This window comes from Mixophyes fleayi, chromosome 2, assembly GCF_038048845.1.
Source record: "Mixophyes fleayi isolate aMixFle1 chromosome 2, aMixFle1.hap1, whole genome shotgun sequence".
In the NCBI taxonomy this organism is placed as follows: Eukaryota; Metazoa; Chordata; class Amphibia; order Anura; family Limnodynastidae; genus Mixophyes; species Mixophyes fleayi.
This window is the reverse complement of record NC_134403.1, coordinates 177,067,816-177,084,001: the sequence shown is the minus strand read 5'-3', so window position 1 is coordinate 177,084,001 and position 16,186 is coordinate 177,067,816. Positions and strand designations below refer to the sequence as shown.

At 40.9% G+C, this 16,186-nt stretch overlaps 1 protein-coding gene across 1 annotated transcript in view; it reads left to right on the top strand.

Annotated features, from left to right (window-relative positions):
* The first annotated feature begins 2,429 nt into the window (after nt 1–2,429).
* Nucleotides 2,430–16,186, top strand: part of LOC142138385 (merlin-like) — a 72,295-nt gene continuing 58,538 nt past the window's right edge. Inside the window, exon 1 of the mRNA XM_075195026.1 lies at nt 2,430–2,795. The gene's annotated coding sequence lies outside the window, so the exon portion shown is untranslated. The remainder of the gene's footprint in view (nt 2,796–16,186) is intronic.

Here is a 16,186-nt window from a genome sequence, read left to right as displayed (position 1 = left end):
GATGTATATTTAGGTACCGCTTAGATGCACCATGCCGTAGCTTCTCTGGAAGCCCTGGCGAAGCGACCCCTATACTGTGGACTTTTTTTTCCTGCTTACCAGCAACTTAGTGCTGCCGGTGACAGGAGCATGCGCACAGCTTTTCCACTGTACCAGATTCTGCAAAGCCAGAGAGCCTTCAGCAGATTCCCATAGGAAATGACAGGTAACGCCATCCTGAGATGGCGTTGTCTGCGCAATGCGAAGCTTATCAAAGCTTCATGCATTGCAGAACATGACAGTCCCCATAGTAAACTATGGGATGCGTGGTGTCAGCCTAAACGGAGAAGATTTCTATGAAATCTCCTCCGTTAGGCAGTTAATACATAGCAAACTTACTTAAAAGAAGTAATGGCTGGTTCCGTATCTTTTAAGTAAGTTTTTGCTTGATGCATAGACCCCACTGTCACTGGAAAACTGTGCCATTAAGTGTATGCCACACAAGTTACATTTAAGGGCATGCATAGTGCCTGTTATGTGATTATTAATATATCTACTGCATTTATTTAAATTTGTATCCCTAGTTTAATGTTTACTTTTACTTTGTGTTGAAAATTAGTTTTTTTTTTTTTAAGATGATTTCAAATGACATAATGCTGTCTTTGAAGGAAAAAAAAAAAGATTCCATGATTAAAAATAGCACCGAGTAAAGACATGTAAAAGCTAAATCACATTTCATATCACTCCTAGGAGAACAGGGCATTCTCAGCATCGGCAGGATTTGGAGCCTCCATGATGAGATTCATTGCGTCGCAGGGCCAAAATGGTGTGAATCGCCTGGCCCTGCCCCCACACGCCCACCTCTCCCCTGGATCTAACAGAGACCAACCTGGAAAGGTTGGAAATTATGAGCTAAATCTAAAATTAAAGGGACACAGAAGGCCAGAGGCTTTGTCTCCCTATAAGAGCAGAGGGGAAAAGGGGAAACAGACATGGAATGCGCTCCCCTTAGGCAAATCTATGCTTTTGCCTAGAGCACCAATGGTTATGGGGTATCTAAAACACTAAATGAATTTAATAATGTCACTCTTGCAGTGTTTTCAATACCCCTGTGGGCAGGGGCAGGGGGGCATCTGCCCCTTGTGCCGGTCCCATACTAGGCTACATTGGGCTGGGTCACTGGGCCACCTGCATTGTTTTTTCTTTTAAAAATGTTCTTAATAGGCTGCTGAGTCAAGTCTTGCCCCATAAATTGTAAGCTTGTGAGCAGGGCCTTCTCACCTCTTTGTCTGTTTTACCCAGTTTGTTTATTAGTTTACTGTGTTTGTCCCCAATTGTAAAGCGCTACGGAATATGTTGGCTCTATATAAATAAATGATGTTGATGATGATGAGCTAAAATTTGCCAGCCTCCCCAATCTGTGGCCCTGACATGAAGGAGAAGCAGTCAGTTTTTCTAGGTAATGCTGACTGCTGCTCCTTCATGTCTGTGTTATGCTGGGAGTGTGGCGCTTGGCTATAATGTCACAGCCAAGCGCTAAACTCCCAGTCCCAGGAGGAGAGGATGACATCTCCACCTCCCACCTGCTAAGGTAAGCAGCGGGGGTCGGTGTCTGCTGGCCTCTAGGGATTGTACTGGCCCAGGAAACAGGAACCTAGGGGTGATAAGGTGAGAAACAGAAGGGGAGAGCAGCAGGCGAGCCGACCAGACCATCAGGGACCTGAACCTGTCATCAAAGGCTCCCTGGCCAGACCATGGTCCCAGTCCACCACCCCCTTTAACTAGTCATAAAAATTAGATTAATAAAAATACGGAAAAAAGAGAGTTTGAAAAAAGTTGCATTTTTATATAAATCAATTTGTGTCATCATTTTTTTACTCAAAGCGATGCAAATCATTTAATGTCAAAATGTAATTGTTCTTTCATTTTTACTCAACATATACACATTGAACCACGTGCACTGTACTTCATTACACATTTTATTATTTGAGACTCATATTCATTTTCTGTGTACTCTGAAAATAAAAGTGTCAAAGAGCCAAAGGGCAGCAATGAGAATCTGCTTTTGATTTAACTTAACAAAATCAGTGCTTAATACATTGTCATTTCTAGTCCATTCATCTTAGAAGCAATAGTTTTTCTAAAGAAACTGCACTTTTATAAATTCATCTTAAAGGCAAGTTGTTACTCCAAAACTAACTATCCATCACTTCTGGCAAAAAAAAAAATGTTTTAAGTTTGCTGAATGTCAAAAAAATAACAAGCACATTTTAGTCTTTAATAATTGTTACCTAATTCATCCATGTGTGTCTTCCCATTGACAGCAGATGTGGCTGTTTTGTTGGAACTAAACATGTGCCTGAGGATGGAAACATCCCCCTTTCACTATGACTCACCTATCATTCCTTTCAGGTAATACACATTACTTCCTGCTTATTTATTGGCTGACACTCCTACCATTATTGGCTTAACAAATGTGTCATGGATTTCAGCTTGGATATCTCTCTTCCTAACTCTCGTGTAGGAAACACTGTGGAGTCTAGTTTCAGCAAAATAGGACAGAAACTGCTATAATTACTTATTTCGGGTGCTTTCAAGGCATTAAATGCATTAATCTGAATGTCCTACTATGACCAGAACACTTTTTTTTTTCTGCTGCTTGGCTGCTGAAAGGATATTATAGTGTAAAGGTGGGACCTGGACTATATCCACAATACACTGGAAGCAGGATCTGGTTATGGAGATAACATCATCCCTTCAAAAAATGCAACACTTACCATCAACATCAAATCTACTCCAATTTTGAATCTGATAAGGTAAAATGCTTGTCTTTGGATTGTGGGGAACAGAATATGTAATATGAAAATGTGCAGCTTCATTTAACATTGTTTAATTGATAAGTTTTTGGTCCATGCCAGATAACATGCTCACTGTGTTTATTTTGTGTATAAAGCTTTCTGCATGCATACACTTCATCTGTGTTAGCTGTCACTAAGGCTTGTGAGGAGGAGGACTGTCCACTTAACTAGTTTTTGGAAAGGATCCAGTGGATCCTGCGTTCCTTTGTGGGGCAAGAAGTTATCAATAAGCACTGTGGAACCTAATGACTACTGTAGAGTTTTGTCCTCAGAAATGACAAGTCCTGTAAAAGGAATCTGTTTGCTGTCTTCGAATCCTGTCAATTCAAGTGAAGTATAATTAGAATAAGTAGAAACTGGAATGTCTAAGCACTTAAATATTTAAAATGAAACATGTAACCACTGATTTATAAATGCAAACAATAATTTTATTAACAAAGATAAATGATCGAAGTCAAGGAATACCCAACAATGACTATAGCCTTCTCTGGTTATATTCGGTAACAAGGAAGGTCAGTCTAAGTCCTAAATGTGTTTTCCGTAAGATGTAAATTGACCGTTTTGTCAGTCATGTGCAATGCCTGGCGACATCACTAAGGTCTCCCTGTAATATGGAAAGTCTCTGAAGTATATTTACTAAACTGCGGTTTTGAAAATGTGGAGATGTTGCCTGTAGCAACCAATCAGAATCTAGCTTTCATTTTGTAAAATGTACTAAATAAATCATAACTAGAATCTGATTGGTTGCTATAGGCAACATCTCCACTTTTTCAAAACCGCAGTTTAGTGAATATGTCCCTCTGAGTCCTATTAGTCCTAGACAGCTATTGCCGCAGTGACATTAATGTTAGGGCATGTGTTTACATGTGCACAGATTTAAAGTAAACAAACATGCAAAGAAAATATAACTAAACAAATATATAAAATTAGATTCAAATAAAAACAAATAAAAGTTTTTTTTTTTAAATGTGTGAGAAATTTCTGAAAGAATTGTGAAATAATGCATCTTGCATAATGCCAAATACTGGATTCCAAAAAACAGAGTCTAAAAAAATTGCAAATGTTTCTTACAATCTCTGTTGAGGAGAGATGGATGATTTGAGAGTTTTTCGGAGAACACTCAGAAAAAAACCTCTTCCTATCATTAATATATGTGTTGCTTTTCTTTACATGGCAGAAAACTCTTAAGGAACAGATTCTACAGATGGTTTGTTTTTTTATTTGGTGAAATCCTGTAAAAAACATTTTCAAGTCACTGACTTTTTAAAAATACTGTGATAAAGCTAATCTGTGAGTCAACCATATCACAATATTCACATAAGAATAGAGACACACTTGCAGGATTTTAACTATACAAAGTTTATTCAAACTGTGTCCGCACTGTAATATCAACCTTTCTGAATCTGAACAGAGTACACAGAGTTGTAATTAAAATTTTAGCACCCGGGGCCTAGACCTCAATTTTAACCAAATGAACCTAAAATATTCTAGACTGTGCCCCCCATCAGTGTTGCGCCCTGGGCCGTCGCCTCTCTTGCACAGCACTAGTTACGTCCCTGAGAATACACTTCAATGACAAAAATAGAAGTGACAAATGTTAGTCTTAACAGTTGTGTCACTGAGAGGGAGATTATAAAATAAATTCAATAAAATGAATGCAAATGATTTTCATTGGTGTGACTCAGTCTAATAACATTAAAGGAGTGTCATGATTTCTAAAGATCGTGTAGTCTTACGCTGTTATTTCACAGTGTGTACAGACATGTTTTTTTGTAATTTAAGTAAAAAGATAAAGAAATGTTAATGTCACATGAAAATTTTTTTTTTTTCATATATAGAAAAAATACTGTACTGCAATTGTAAAAATTACCCAATTAAGAACATTGTTCAGTAATATACATGTCTTCTTAATAGTATTCTCAGTATTAGCCAGTTATTCAGATGACAGTTATCACAAAACAATTCTGGCTCTAAGAAGACTAAAATTAATCCTTCTGTTTTAACACACGGAACTAAGTACAGTGTGCAGCATACCACATCTTACTCAGATTTTTCCTTCCTAATGTAATAATTATCTAATGTGCTTCCAGATAAAACTAGTGTCCCGAACACTCAAAACTCCCAGCAATTCTCAATCCAATTATTCTCAGCTCATTTCTCCTTATTAATGGTTAATATTACCCTTATGTTTGTAAAGTCTTTATTGAAGATTTCTTGGTTGTGTCTTTATTGAGGATGATTTTGTTATTTAATGACCCCTTAAGCTAGGAATCATGGACACCTACAGTGGCTATAAAAGGTATTCACCTCCTTAGACTTTGTTACATTTTGCTGTGTTAGAACATGGAACATGATGAATTTATTTGATTTTTTTCTCACTAATTAACACAAAGTACACAATAATGTGGCCAAAAATTGTTCATCCACTTGTCTAAATTAATTCTGAACAAAAAACTGTAAAAAGTGATTGCATTAGTATTTACCTCCCCTCCACCCCAGAGTTAATACATAGAGGAACTAGCTTTCGCAGCAATTATAGCTCAGAGTCTGTTTGGTTAAGTGTCTATCAAGTTTACACATCTAGGGCCAGATTCATTAAGGAAAGTTAAGTAAAAGAATTGAGTAAGTAGTCTCCTGGACAAAACCATGTTACAATGCAAGGGGTGCAAACTAGTTTTCTATTTTGCACATAAGTTAAATCCTGTCTGTTTTTTCATGTAGCACACAAATACTTGATAGCTTATTTGCACACTGAAATATAAAGTTGATATTTGTGTGCTACATGAAAAACAGACAGTATTTAACTTATGTGCAAAATAGAAAACTAGTTTGCACCCCTTGCATTGTAACTAGGGATGTGCACCGGCGACTTTTGAGGTCTCGTGTTTTGTGTTTTGGATCCGGATTTTCGTTATTTTTGAGGTTCGGATTTGTCTCGCAAAACACTTGACGAAAGGTCTCGGTTCGGATTTAAGGTATTGGATTCGGATTTTTTTTGAAAAAAACATAAAAAGTTTAAAAATCAAGTTTTTGGGCTTATTTTCACTCCTAGGCTATTATTAACCTCAATAACATTCAATAACAAGCATTTCCACTAATTTACAGTGTATTCTGAACACCTCACAATATAGTTATTAGTCCAAAACGTTGCAACAAGGTATCTTTCTGGACTGCGTAGAGGAGTGGGTCACCACAATATATTAAAAACCCTGAACTTTTATGATTCGCACCAATAATTGTACCTGGACTGCGTAGAGGAGTGGGTCACCACAATATATATTAAAAACCCTGAACTTTTATGAATCGCACCAATAAATGTACCTGGACTGCGTAGAGGAGTGGGTCACCACAATATCTATTAAAAACCCTGAACTTTTATGATTCGCACCAATAATTGTACCTGGACTGCGTAGAGGAGTGGGTCACCACAATATATTAAAAACCCTGAACTTTTATGATTCGCACCAATAATTGTACCTGGACTGCGTAGAGGAGTGGGTCACCACAATATCTTAAAAACCCTGAACTTTTATGATTCGCACCAATAATTGTACCTGGACTGCGTAGAGGAGTGGGTCACCACAATATATTAAAAACCCTGAACTTTTATGATTCGCACCAATAATTGTACCTGGACTGCGTAGAGGATTGGGTCACCACAATATCTTAAAAACCCTGAACTTTTATGATTCGCACCAATAAATGTACCTGGACTGCGTAGAGGAGTGGGCACTGGGCACCACAATAAAATATATAAAAAACCTTCAACAGATCTGCATTACACTACACATACGGCTGCTCCTCCATCCTCTCCATCATATACATGTTGGAGTTTTAGCGTGTGACAACCTCTTGTTTTTGATAATGTCAGTGCATTTTGAATATTTTTCAATTTGCCCCACACCACTGAATGTACTTTATCTATGATACGCAATACGCATCTATCTATCTTGACTGCGTAGTGTGGTGGCCCTGGTACACAATTTGGTACCGAGGCCACAATATAATTAAAAAACCCTCCACGTGTCTGAATTCCACCAAACAAGTATCTGGACTGCATAGTGGGGTGGCCCCGGTACCCAATTTGATACCGGGGCCACAATACCTCCTCCAAACATGGTACAGACAATTTGTCATTGAGATCCCAGACAGACAGGGTCAAAGTGTTATTGTTTGACTTTGTAAACCCAAAAAACTGTCCCTGTTGCACATAGTCGTGCAATGAAGACTGACTTTTTCATTTAAAGGCACGATCTTTCAAGTGTAGTGTTTGTAAGTCTAAGTCATATTATACTTTTGGTAAAATTGGTTTATTTTGTTCCTCTTTATGGTAATTAATTAGTAATAGAATTAAAGTAGGAAATAGAATTAAAGTAGGAAATAGAATTAAAGTAGGAAATAGAGTGGTATAGAGTTGTAGTGTGGTATAGATAGAGTGGTCCACACAATATAATAATAAAACCCTCAACTGGTCTGAATTCCACCAAACAAGTATCTGGACTGCGTAGTGGGGTGGCCCCGGTACACAATTTGGTACCGAGGCCACAATATAATTAAAAAACCCTCCACGTGTCTGAATTCCACCAAACAAGTATCTGGACTGCATAGTGGGGTGGCCCCGGTACCCAATTTGATACCGGGGCCACAATACCTCCTCCAAACATGGTACAGACAATTCGTCATTGAGATCCCAGACAGACAGGGTCAAAGTGTTATTGTTTGACTTTGTAAACCCAAAAAACTGTCCCTGTTGCACATAGTCGTGCAATGAAGACTGACTTTTTCATTTAAAGGCACGATCTTTCAAGTGTAGTGTTTGTAAGTCTAAGTCATATTATACTTTTGGTAAAATTGGTTTATTTTGTTCCTCTTTATGGTAATTAATTAGTAATAGAATTAAAGTAGGAAATAGAATTAAAGTATGAAATAGAGTGGTATAGAGTTGTAGTGTGGTATAGATAGAGTGGTCCACACAATATAATAATAAAACCCTCAACTGGTCTGAATTCCACCAAACAAGTATCTGGACTGCGTAGTGTGGTGGCCCCGGTACACAATTTGGTACCGAGGCCACAATATAATTAAAAAATTGGGCATCAACTGTCACCGTTGTTTAATATCTGATACACCTAAATATGGACTGCACAGTGGAGTGGCCCCGGTAGTAAATTTGGTGCCGGGGCCACAATACCTCCTCCAACTTCCAAGTGTAGTGTTTATAAAGACAGACAGCGTCGAAGTGTTATTAGTTGACTTTCTTAACCCTAAAATTGTCCCTGTTGCAAATATTCGTGCAATGGACAGTTACTTTTCTATTGAAAGACTCAAGCTTTCAAGTGTAGTGTTTATAAAATATAAACAACAATACAGTAGTTTTAGAGCACGTCAATACCTCTTGTTTTAAATTATGACACGGCATTTTACTTTTGGTTTAATTTCTTGAATTTTTTTACATTTGGTTTTACTTTTTGAACATGGCAAACGACTGTTGCTTGGTCATATAATGCAAAAAAAAAAGTTCCAAGATGGAATTGTCCTTGGGCCCTCACACCCACCCTTATGTTGTTGAAATAGGACATGCACACTTTAACAAACCAATCATTTCAGCGACAGGGCCTACCAAACAACTTTGGCTGAAATGATTGGTTTGTTTGGGCCCCCACACCAAAAAAGCTATTCATCTCTCCCTGTACAGACTAAACAGGCTCTACTGAGGCAAGATGTCGTCCTCATCCTCAACCTCTGATTCCTCTCCCCCTACAGTGTGTACTTCCTCCTCATCACACATTATCAATTCGTCCCCGCTGGACTCCACAACCACAGGTCCCTCTGTAGTATCTGGAGGGCAGTGCTGTACTTCATTGAGGAATTGATTATTCATTTTTATAAACATCATTTTTTCAACGTTGTGAGGAAGCAACCTCCTTCGCCGCTCACTGACCAGGTTCCCCGCTGCACTAAAAACTCTTTCCGAGTACACACTGGAGGGGGGACAACTCAGGTAAAATAGAGCCAGTTTGTACAGGGGCTTCCAAACTGCCTTTTTTTCCTGCCAGTAACAATATGGACTGTCTGACATGTCTACTTGGATGGTGTCAGCAAAGTAATCATCCACAATTTTTTCTATTGTGACAGCATCCAATGCAGCGAGAGTAGACATGTCTGCAATGGTTGGCAGGTCCTTCAGTCCGGACCAGATGTTATCAGCATCCCCGCCAGTGCCTCTTTTGGGAAAACTGAGCTTTTTCCTCGCAGCCATAGATGTGGAAGAAAATGAGGGTGGAGCTGTTGGCATGTCACGGTCCTCTTCAGAGGACAATCTCCTGACCAGCAGGTCTTTGCACCGCTGTAGACTTGTGTCCGCCGGAAACAGAGACACAACATACGCTTTAAACCGAGGATCGAGCACGGTGGCCAGAATGTATTCCTCTGACTTTAAAAGAGTGACCACCCTCGGATCCTGGCAAAGCGTACGAAGGGCTACATCCACAAGAGCTACATGCTTGGTGTAATCGCAATGGCTTACCAGCTCCTCCCTCACTTTCTCCAGCTGCTTCTGCAACAGCCTGATCAGGGGAATGACCTGACTCAAGCTGGCAGTGTCGGAACTGACTTCTCGTGTGGCAAGTTCAAATGGCTGCAGAACCTTGCACAACACGGAAATCAGTCTCCACTGCGCTTGACTGAGGCGCATCCCCACTCCTTTGCCTATGTCGTAGGTGGCTGTGTAGGCCTGAATGGCCTTTTGCTGCTCCTCCATCCTCTGCAGCATATAGAGGGTGGAGTTCCAGCACGTCACAACCTCTTGTTTGAGGTGATGGCAGGGCAGGTTCAAGCTTTTTTGATGTGCCTCTAGTCTGCGGTAGGCACTGGCTGAATGCCGAAAGTGTCCAGCAATTTTGCGGGCCACCGCAAGCATCTCCTGCACACCCCTGTCACTCTTGAGGTAATGCTGCACCACCAAATTAATGGTGTGGGCAAAACATGGGACGTGCTGGAAATTGCCCATATTTAATGCCCGCACAATGTTACTGGCATTGTCTGACACCACAAATCCCCATGAGAGTCTAAGTGGGGTAAGCCACTGGGAGATAATTTCCCTCATTTTCTCTAATATGTTGTCAGCGTTGTGCCTCTTATTAAAGCCTGTAATGCACAATGTTGCCTGCCTTTGCATGAGCAGCCATTTTGTAGATGCTGCTACTGATGCAGCTGTTGCTGTTGCTGCGGAAGGGGATGCATCTACCCAGTGGGCTGTCACAGTCATATAGTCCTTCGTTTGCCCAGAACCACTTGTCCACATGTCCGTGGTTAAGTGGACAGTGGGTACAACCGCATTTTTAAGAGCACTGAGGACACTTGATCGTACTTCTCTGTACATTTTTGGTATCGCCTGCCTAGTGAAGTGGAATCTCGAGGGGATTTGGTACCGGGGACACAATACCTCCATCAACCCTCTAAATCCCACTCCACTGATGGCGGACACCGGGCGCACGTCTAACACCAACATTGCAGTTACAGCCGCAGTTATACGCTTTGCAATAGGGTGACTACTATCGTATTTGGTGGTCATGGCAAACGACTGTTGGACGGTCAATTGTTTTGTGAAAGACTTAGCGGTCTTACGACTTCCCCTCTGGGAAGATGACCGACTAACAGCAGCAACAGCAGCAGTGGCAGTAGTAGGCGTACCGCTGCAGGATTCCTCGGATGAATCCCGTATTGAGGAGGACTCAGTCTGGCTGCTGACTTGGGCTGCAGGACTGAATCTGATGGAGATTGTGGAGGAAGTTGACGAGGAGGGTGTTGCTGGTGTGTATCCAACTGGACCACGGGATTTAGGTGTCCCTGTACCGATGAGGGTCCTAGCCCCAGTTCCTGAACTAACCACTGAACTATGAAGGTTATTCAGGTGACGTATAAGGGAGGATGTTCCTAGGTGGGCAAGATCCTTACCCCTGCTTATTTGAGCTTTACATAAGCTACATATTGCCATACATTGGTTGTCTGGATTTGGATAAAAATAACTCCAGACCGAAGAGGTGCATTTTTTGGTCTTCTGACCAGGCATGACGATGGGCTTTTTCATCCCATGGACATCAGCTGTTTCCCCCCCTGGTGCCTCATTTACAATAACCACATCACCATCCTCATCATCAAGTTCCTCCACAGCGCCAGCTACATCATCAATAGCCTCCTCCCGAGCCACCTCTTCCCGTACAGTGATGGGAAGGTCAGGCTTGACAACCACCAACACCCTTGGACTCGCCTTGGGGATTTGTGATAATTTCTCTTTAGAAGGCAGAGTTGTTTGCTGTTTTGTTGCTGACAGCATAACTCTCTTCAATTTTTTGTAGGGGGGGGGAGGAGGAGGAGGGCTAAGATCCGTGGGTGAAGCTGAACCACTAGTCATGAACACGGGCCAGGGCCTAAGCCGTTCCTTGCCACTCCGTGTCGTAAATGGCATATTGGCAACTTTACGTTTCTCCTCAGATGATTTTAAGTTTCTCTTTTTGCTACTTTTTCTTAACTTGGGCTTTTTGGATTTTACATGCCCGGTACTACGAGATTGGGCATCGGGCTTGGAAGACGACGTTGATGGCATTTCATCGTCTATGTCATGACTAGTGGCAGCAGCTTCAGCATTAGGAGGAAGTGGGTCTTGATCTTTCCCTACTTTATCCTCCAAATTTTTGGTCTCCATTATATGTAGCACAAGATACTGCAGAATGTGTGAACTTGGTAATATTGCAGTACCAATGGACTTATACTGCTGGATTGGTTTTGCAAATTTGGTTATAATTATTATATATTTTTTTTTTTTTTAATTTTTTATTTTTTTTTACTTTTTTTTTATTTTTAAAAAACTTGGGAATAGTGGGGAAATAACTATGCCCTTAGAAGCACAGAGCACAGGACACAGCACCACTGGACTGAACAGGACACGGCACAGGACCCAGCAGCACTACGGAACTCAGCAGGACAGAGCACAGGACACAGCACCACTGGACTGATACTGCAGAATGTGTGAACTTGGTAATATTGCAGTACCAATGGACTTATACTGCTGGATTGGTTTTGCAAATTTGGTTATAATTATTATATATATTTTTTTTTTTAAATTTTTTATTTTTTTTTACTTTTTTTTTATTTTTAAAAAACTTGGGAATAGTGGGGAAATAACTATGCCCTTAGAAGCACAGAGCACAGGACACAGCACCACTGGACTGAACAGGACACGGCACAGGACCCAGCAGCACTACGGAACTCAGCAGGACAGAGCACAGGACACAGCACCACTGGACTGATACTGCAGAATGTGTGAACTTGGTAATATTGCAGTACCAATGGACTTATAATGCTGGATTGGTTTTGCAAATTTGGTTATAATTATTATATATTTTTTTTTTTTTAATTTTTTATTTTTTTTTACTTTTTTTTTATTTTTTAAAAACTTGGGAATAATGGGGAAATAACTATGCCCTTAGAAGCACAGAGCACAGGACACAGCACCACTGGACTGAACAGGACACGGCACAGGACCCAGCAGCACTACGGAACTCAGCAGGACAGAGCACAGGACACAGCACCACTGGACTGATACTGCAGAATGTGTAAACTTTGTAATATTGCAGTACCACTGGACTTTTACTGCTGAATGTGTGAACTTGGTAATATTGCAGTACCAATGGGCTTATACTGCAGGATTGGTTGTGCAAATTTTGTGGTAATTAAAAAAAATTAAAGTAGTTTTTGGTATTTTTTAAAAAAACTTTTTTTTATTTTTTTAAACACAGGGGAATATTGGGGAAATAACTATGCCCTTAGAAGCACAGAGCACAGGACACAGCACCACTGGACTGAACAGGACACAGCACAGGACCCAGCAGCACCACTGACCTCAGAAGGACAGAGCACAGCACACAGCACCACTGGACTGATACTGCAGAACACAGCACAGCACAGCACAGCACAGCACAGCACAGAACTAAACAGCACAGAACTAAACAGCACAGAACTAAACAGCACAGAACTAAACAGCACAGAACTAAACAGCACAGAGGACCACCTAACACACCCTCCCTCTACCCTGATCAATGCCCGAGTGAAGATGGCGGCGACTAGCGGGGAATTTATAGGATCCGAGTATCGCGAGATCCGACAACGGGATTATGAGTCAGAGCCTCAGTTTCACTTTTGAATTTGGCGCCAATACCTGGATCTGTCTCGGATCCGACTCGGATCCGCAACGTTCGGGTGGGCTCGGATTTCATAAATCCGAGTGCGCTCATCCCTAATTGTAACATGGTTCTGTCCAGGAGACTACTTACTCAATTCTTTTGAAAGCACCAATTGGCTGGGGTAGCTATCAGAGACACACTACATCTAGCCAGCCACTGAGGACTGGTTGTGAAGTTCAAGCTGAAGTCAAAAGAGTGTAGATGGTAGAATAGTGATGTACGGAGCCAAAGTCAAGGGATTGGAGCAGGTAGAATAATGGGGATTAAGCTGAGGTCAAACAAAACATGTCTTCTTCAAAGCAAAAGCAGAAAAATCCATAACAAACCTTTGCACCTGCAAACGTTTGGTAAAACTGAGGGACTTTATTAATGATACAAACAGGTGAGATCTATTTTTCTGATTGACCAGGTGACTAGCTAGATTGCTATTAGCAAACTGCTGATAACAGGAATGGAGGGAATGTGTTTGAAGCTGTCATTTTTAACTTTTTTTGACAGCTGTTATCTGGAGCTAGTGTTGTGATTTCTCACACAGTTCATGTCATTGTACGCAATCTGTATGATGCCCTCAATGTACAGATCTTCGTAATATTTCAGCACTTTATAAATAAATAATAATAATCTTGGGCCTGATTCATCAAGGTACGCAAACGCATCCGCATCTGCTAAACGGGACTTGAGCTACGTAAAACACCACATACGCAGCACAAACAGAGCAGATACGGCACTCAAAGTCAACTCAATCTCAAACTCCAACGCAAATATAACGGTTTGCGTCACTCAAAGTATGAAACACAGATGCGTATGCGTTTGCGTACCTTGATGAATCAGGCCCCTTAATAGGAATTTCATTCAAGGAGGTTTAATTTAGTTTTAGACATTTCCTCTTACCTTTCAAGTGGGCGTTCTACTTATAAAGCAAATATCCTTTCTTGTTATTTTTATAGCCTTTAGTCTAATGCTTCTAGGCATCCCCTGACTTTAGACACATTCCAGTCCTTAATAGGACTTCTGGAAAAATTCACTTTTGGGATTCCTTATGTTTTACCTTGTTCATGGAGTGAGTTGTCCACAATCCTTCTTTACCAATGATATCAGTATAAATCCTCAATGCTCTCAGAATATTTACATGTTCAGAGTGCAAAGTGATAACTTCTCATTGTCAACATGACTGTGGCATCAACATTTTGCTTGGATCCTCTCTACCTGTAGGCAGAGGTCTATCCACTATCTATACCTGAGGCTGAGGCCATGTTCAAAAATATTTAGGATAACCTGTACATAGGTGCACATGTACTCTTTGTGACAAAGAATGCCTCTTCGCTCCTCTCTCGGTATGTTGTAATGACTAAGGTATCCATAACACTACCACTAGAAACCGCTATTCCCTCCCGTTGATATCAGTGTTATATCCAAGGAACTATATAACAGACTATGGGGCATATTCAATTCCGATCCGATCCACGGTAACGCGCGTTACCGCGGAAAATGCGCAGTACTGCCGGTAATACGGTACCACAATAACGCGGATTTTCATACGCAGCCCTGTGGGCTGCGAATGAAAATCCACGTTATTGCGGTACTGCGGATTAGGTTCGCGGCCGTTCCGGCGCAATCCCGCGGATCGGGATCGGAATTGAATATGCCCCAATATGTCAAGACTGTACTTCATTGTCTAAGTCTCTAAGCTAAATTAGAGTAATGTACTTTTCAGCAATCCCAGGTTCTCTGTGTCTTTTGCTCCTCAGATGCATCCAGACATGGTTTATGTTACCTTTATTTGGCCTGAGCCTGCAGGACATAAATATGCCGTGATAACTTTGTTAAAAGGTGATGCTACTCCGTTTGTCCTGGCATATCTCTTCATTAAGGAAGTTAATTACTTGATCTCCTTGTTAAATTGTCTCAGACAATGGCGTTCAGTTTGTGGGCAAGCTCTGGAGAACATTATACAAGGACTGGGAGACAAATTACATTTTCTTTGGCTTATGTTACTTTGTCCAATAGTCATGTGAAGATACCGGGTTTATCTTGTCCAATTCTACCCACTTTACACTGGATGGTCACTCAGGGGTGCCTTACTATACCAGGGAAGCCTACCCAGTACCTTCTAGAGTTCCTATAGTCACTCAGGCAAATGCAGTTAGGAAGTATAACAATACTTTTATTGTAATAAGAATAATCACTAGAAAATTATATACAGGCAGTAAATAAATGCAGGCAGGTTTGTCACATTATCTTTCTCTTACCCCAAAGAAGTTACAGTCACCTGGCTGTCCTGACTTTCAGAATCCAAAACCGATGGATTTCTCTCAGCTGCAGATGTAGTCTCCTGGTAGAGAACATAAACTCAACACCAGCCATCCCTGCACCTTCCAGGAATCAATCCTCATAATGAATATCCCCCCACCCTGCAGTGGCTCCTTATATCCAGGGTCAAATTTCCATAGTGTTTTCCCCCCTCGGGCAAACCCCTGGCTCTCTCTAAAACATTGGTGGGTGCTGGATTAGGAGGTTGGAGGGGGAGGGGAGATGAACTGTCCTTCCACAGTGGCTCCTCTGACAGAATACCTGTCCCAGTCCTGTGAGGGACAGTGGATATTAATTGGTTTTCCCCACCTCCAAATCTAGGACAGCACTCAGCCCTTTACAAGCTTTTTTTCACCCAGACCTAGCTTTCAGATGTTCAGGACTTCAGGGAGAATGAATATAGCTACAGTGCCCTCACTTGTATCCTGGACACCACCTGATCCTTACCCATAAGCCACCTGGCTTCACTTTAAAAACGAGTAATAACAGTTTAACTGCAATATCAACAATATACATTAAACAATATACATTTTTTACAATGTGTAACATATAGTGAAGAAGTCTTATGTATAGACATGGCTACAATGTTCCTTTATTCAAATGAAATTAGACACTGCAGTTGTACTCTAGTAAACCAAACTTAAACAGGGCTATAAAAAGTACATGTGGTTATGCTCCACATTTTGTGAGAAACGAGGGACAGACTGGTTAAGGTGTTATCAAACTCGTTTCATGACAAGTCAGATCTAACAAGTATATTAAATCTTGGAACAATATTTGAGGAATTGTATTTCAGTA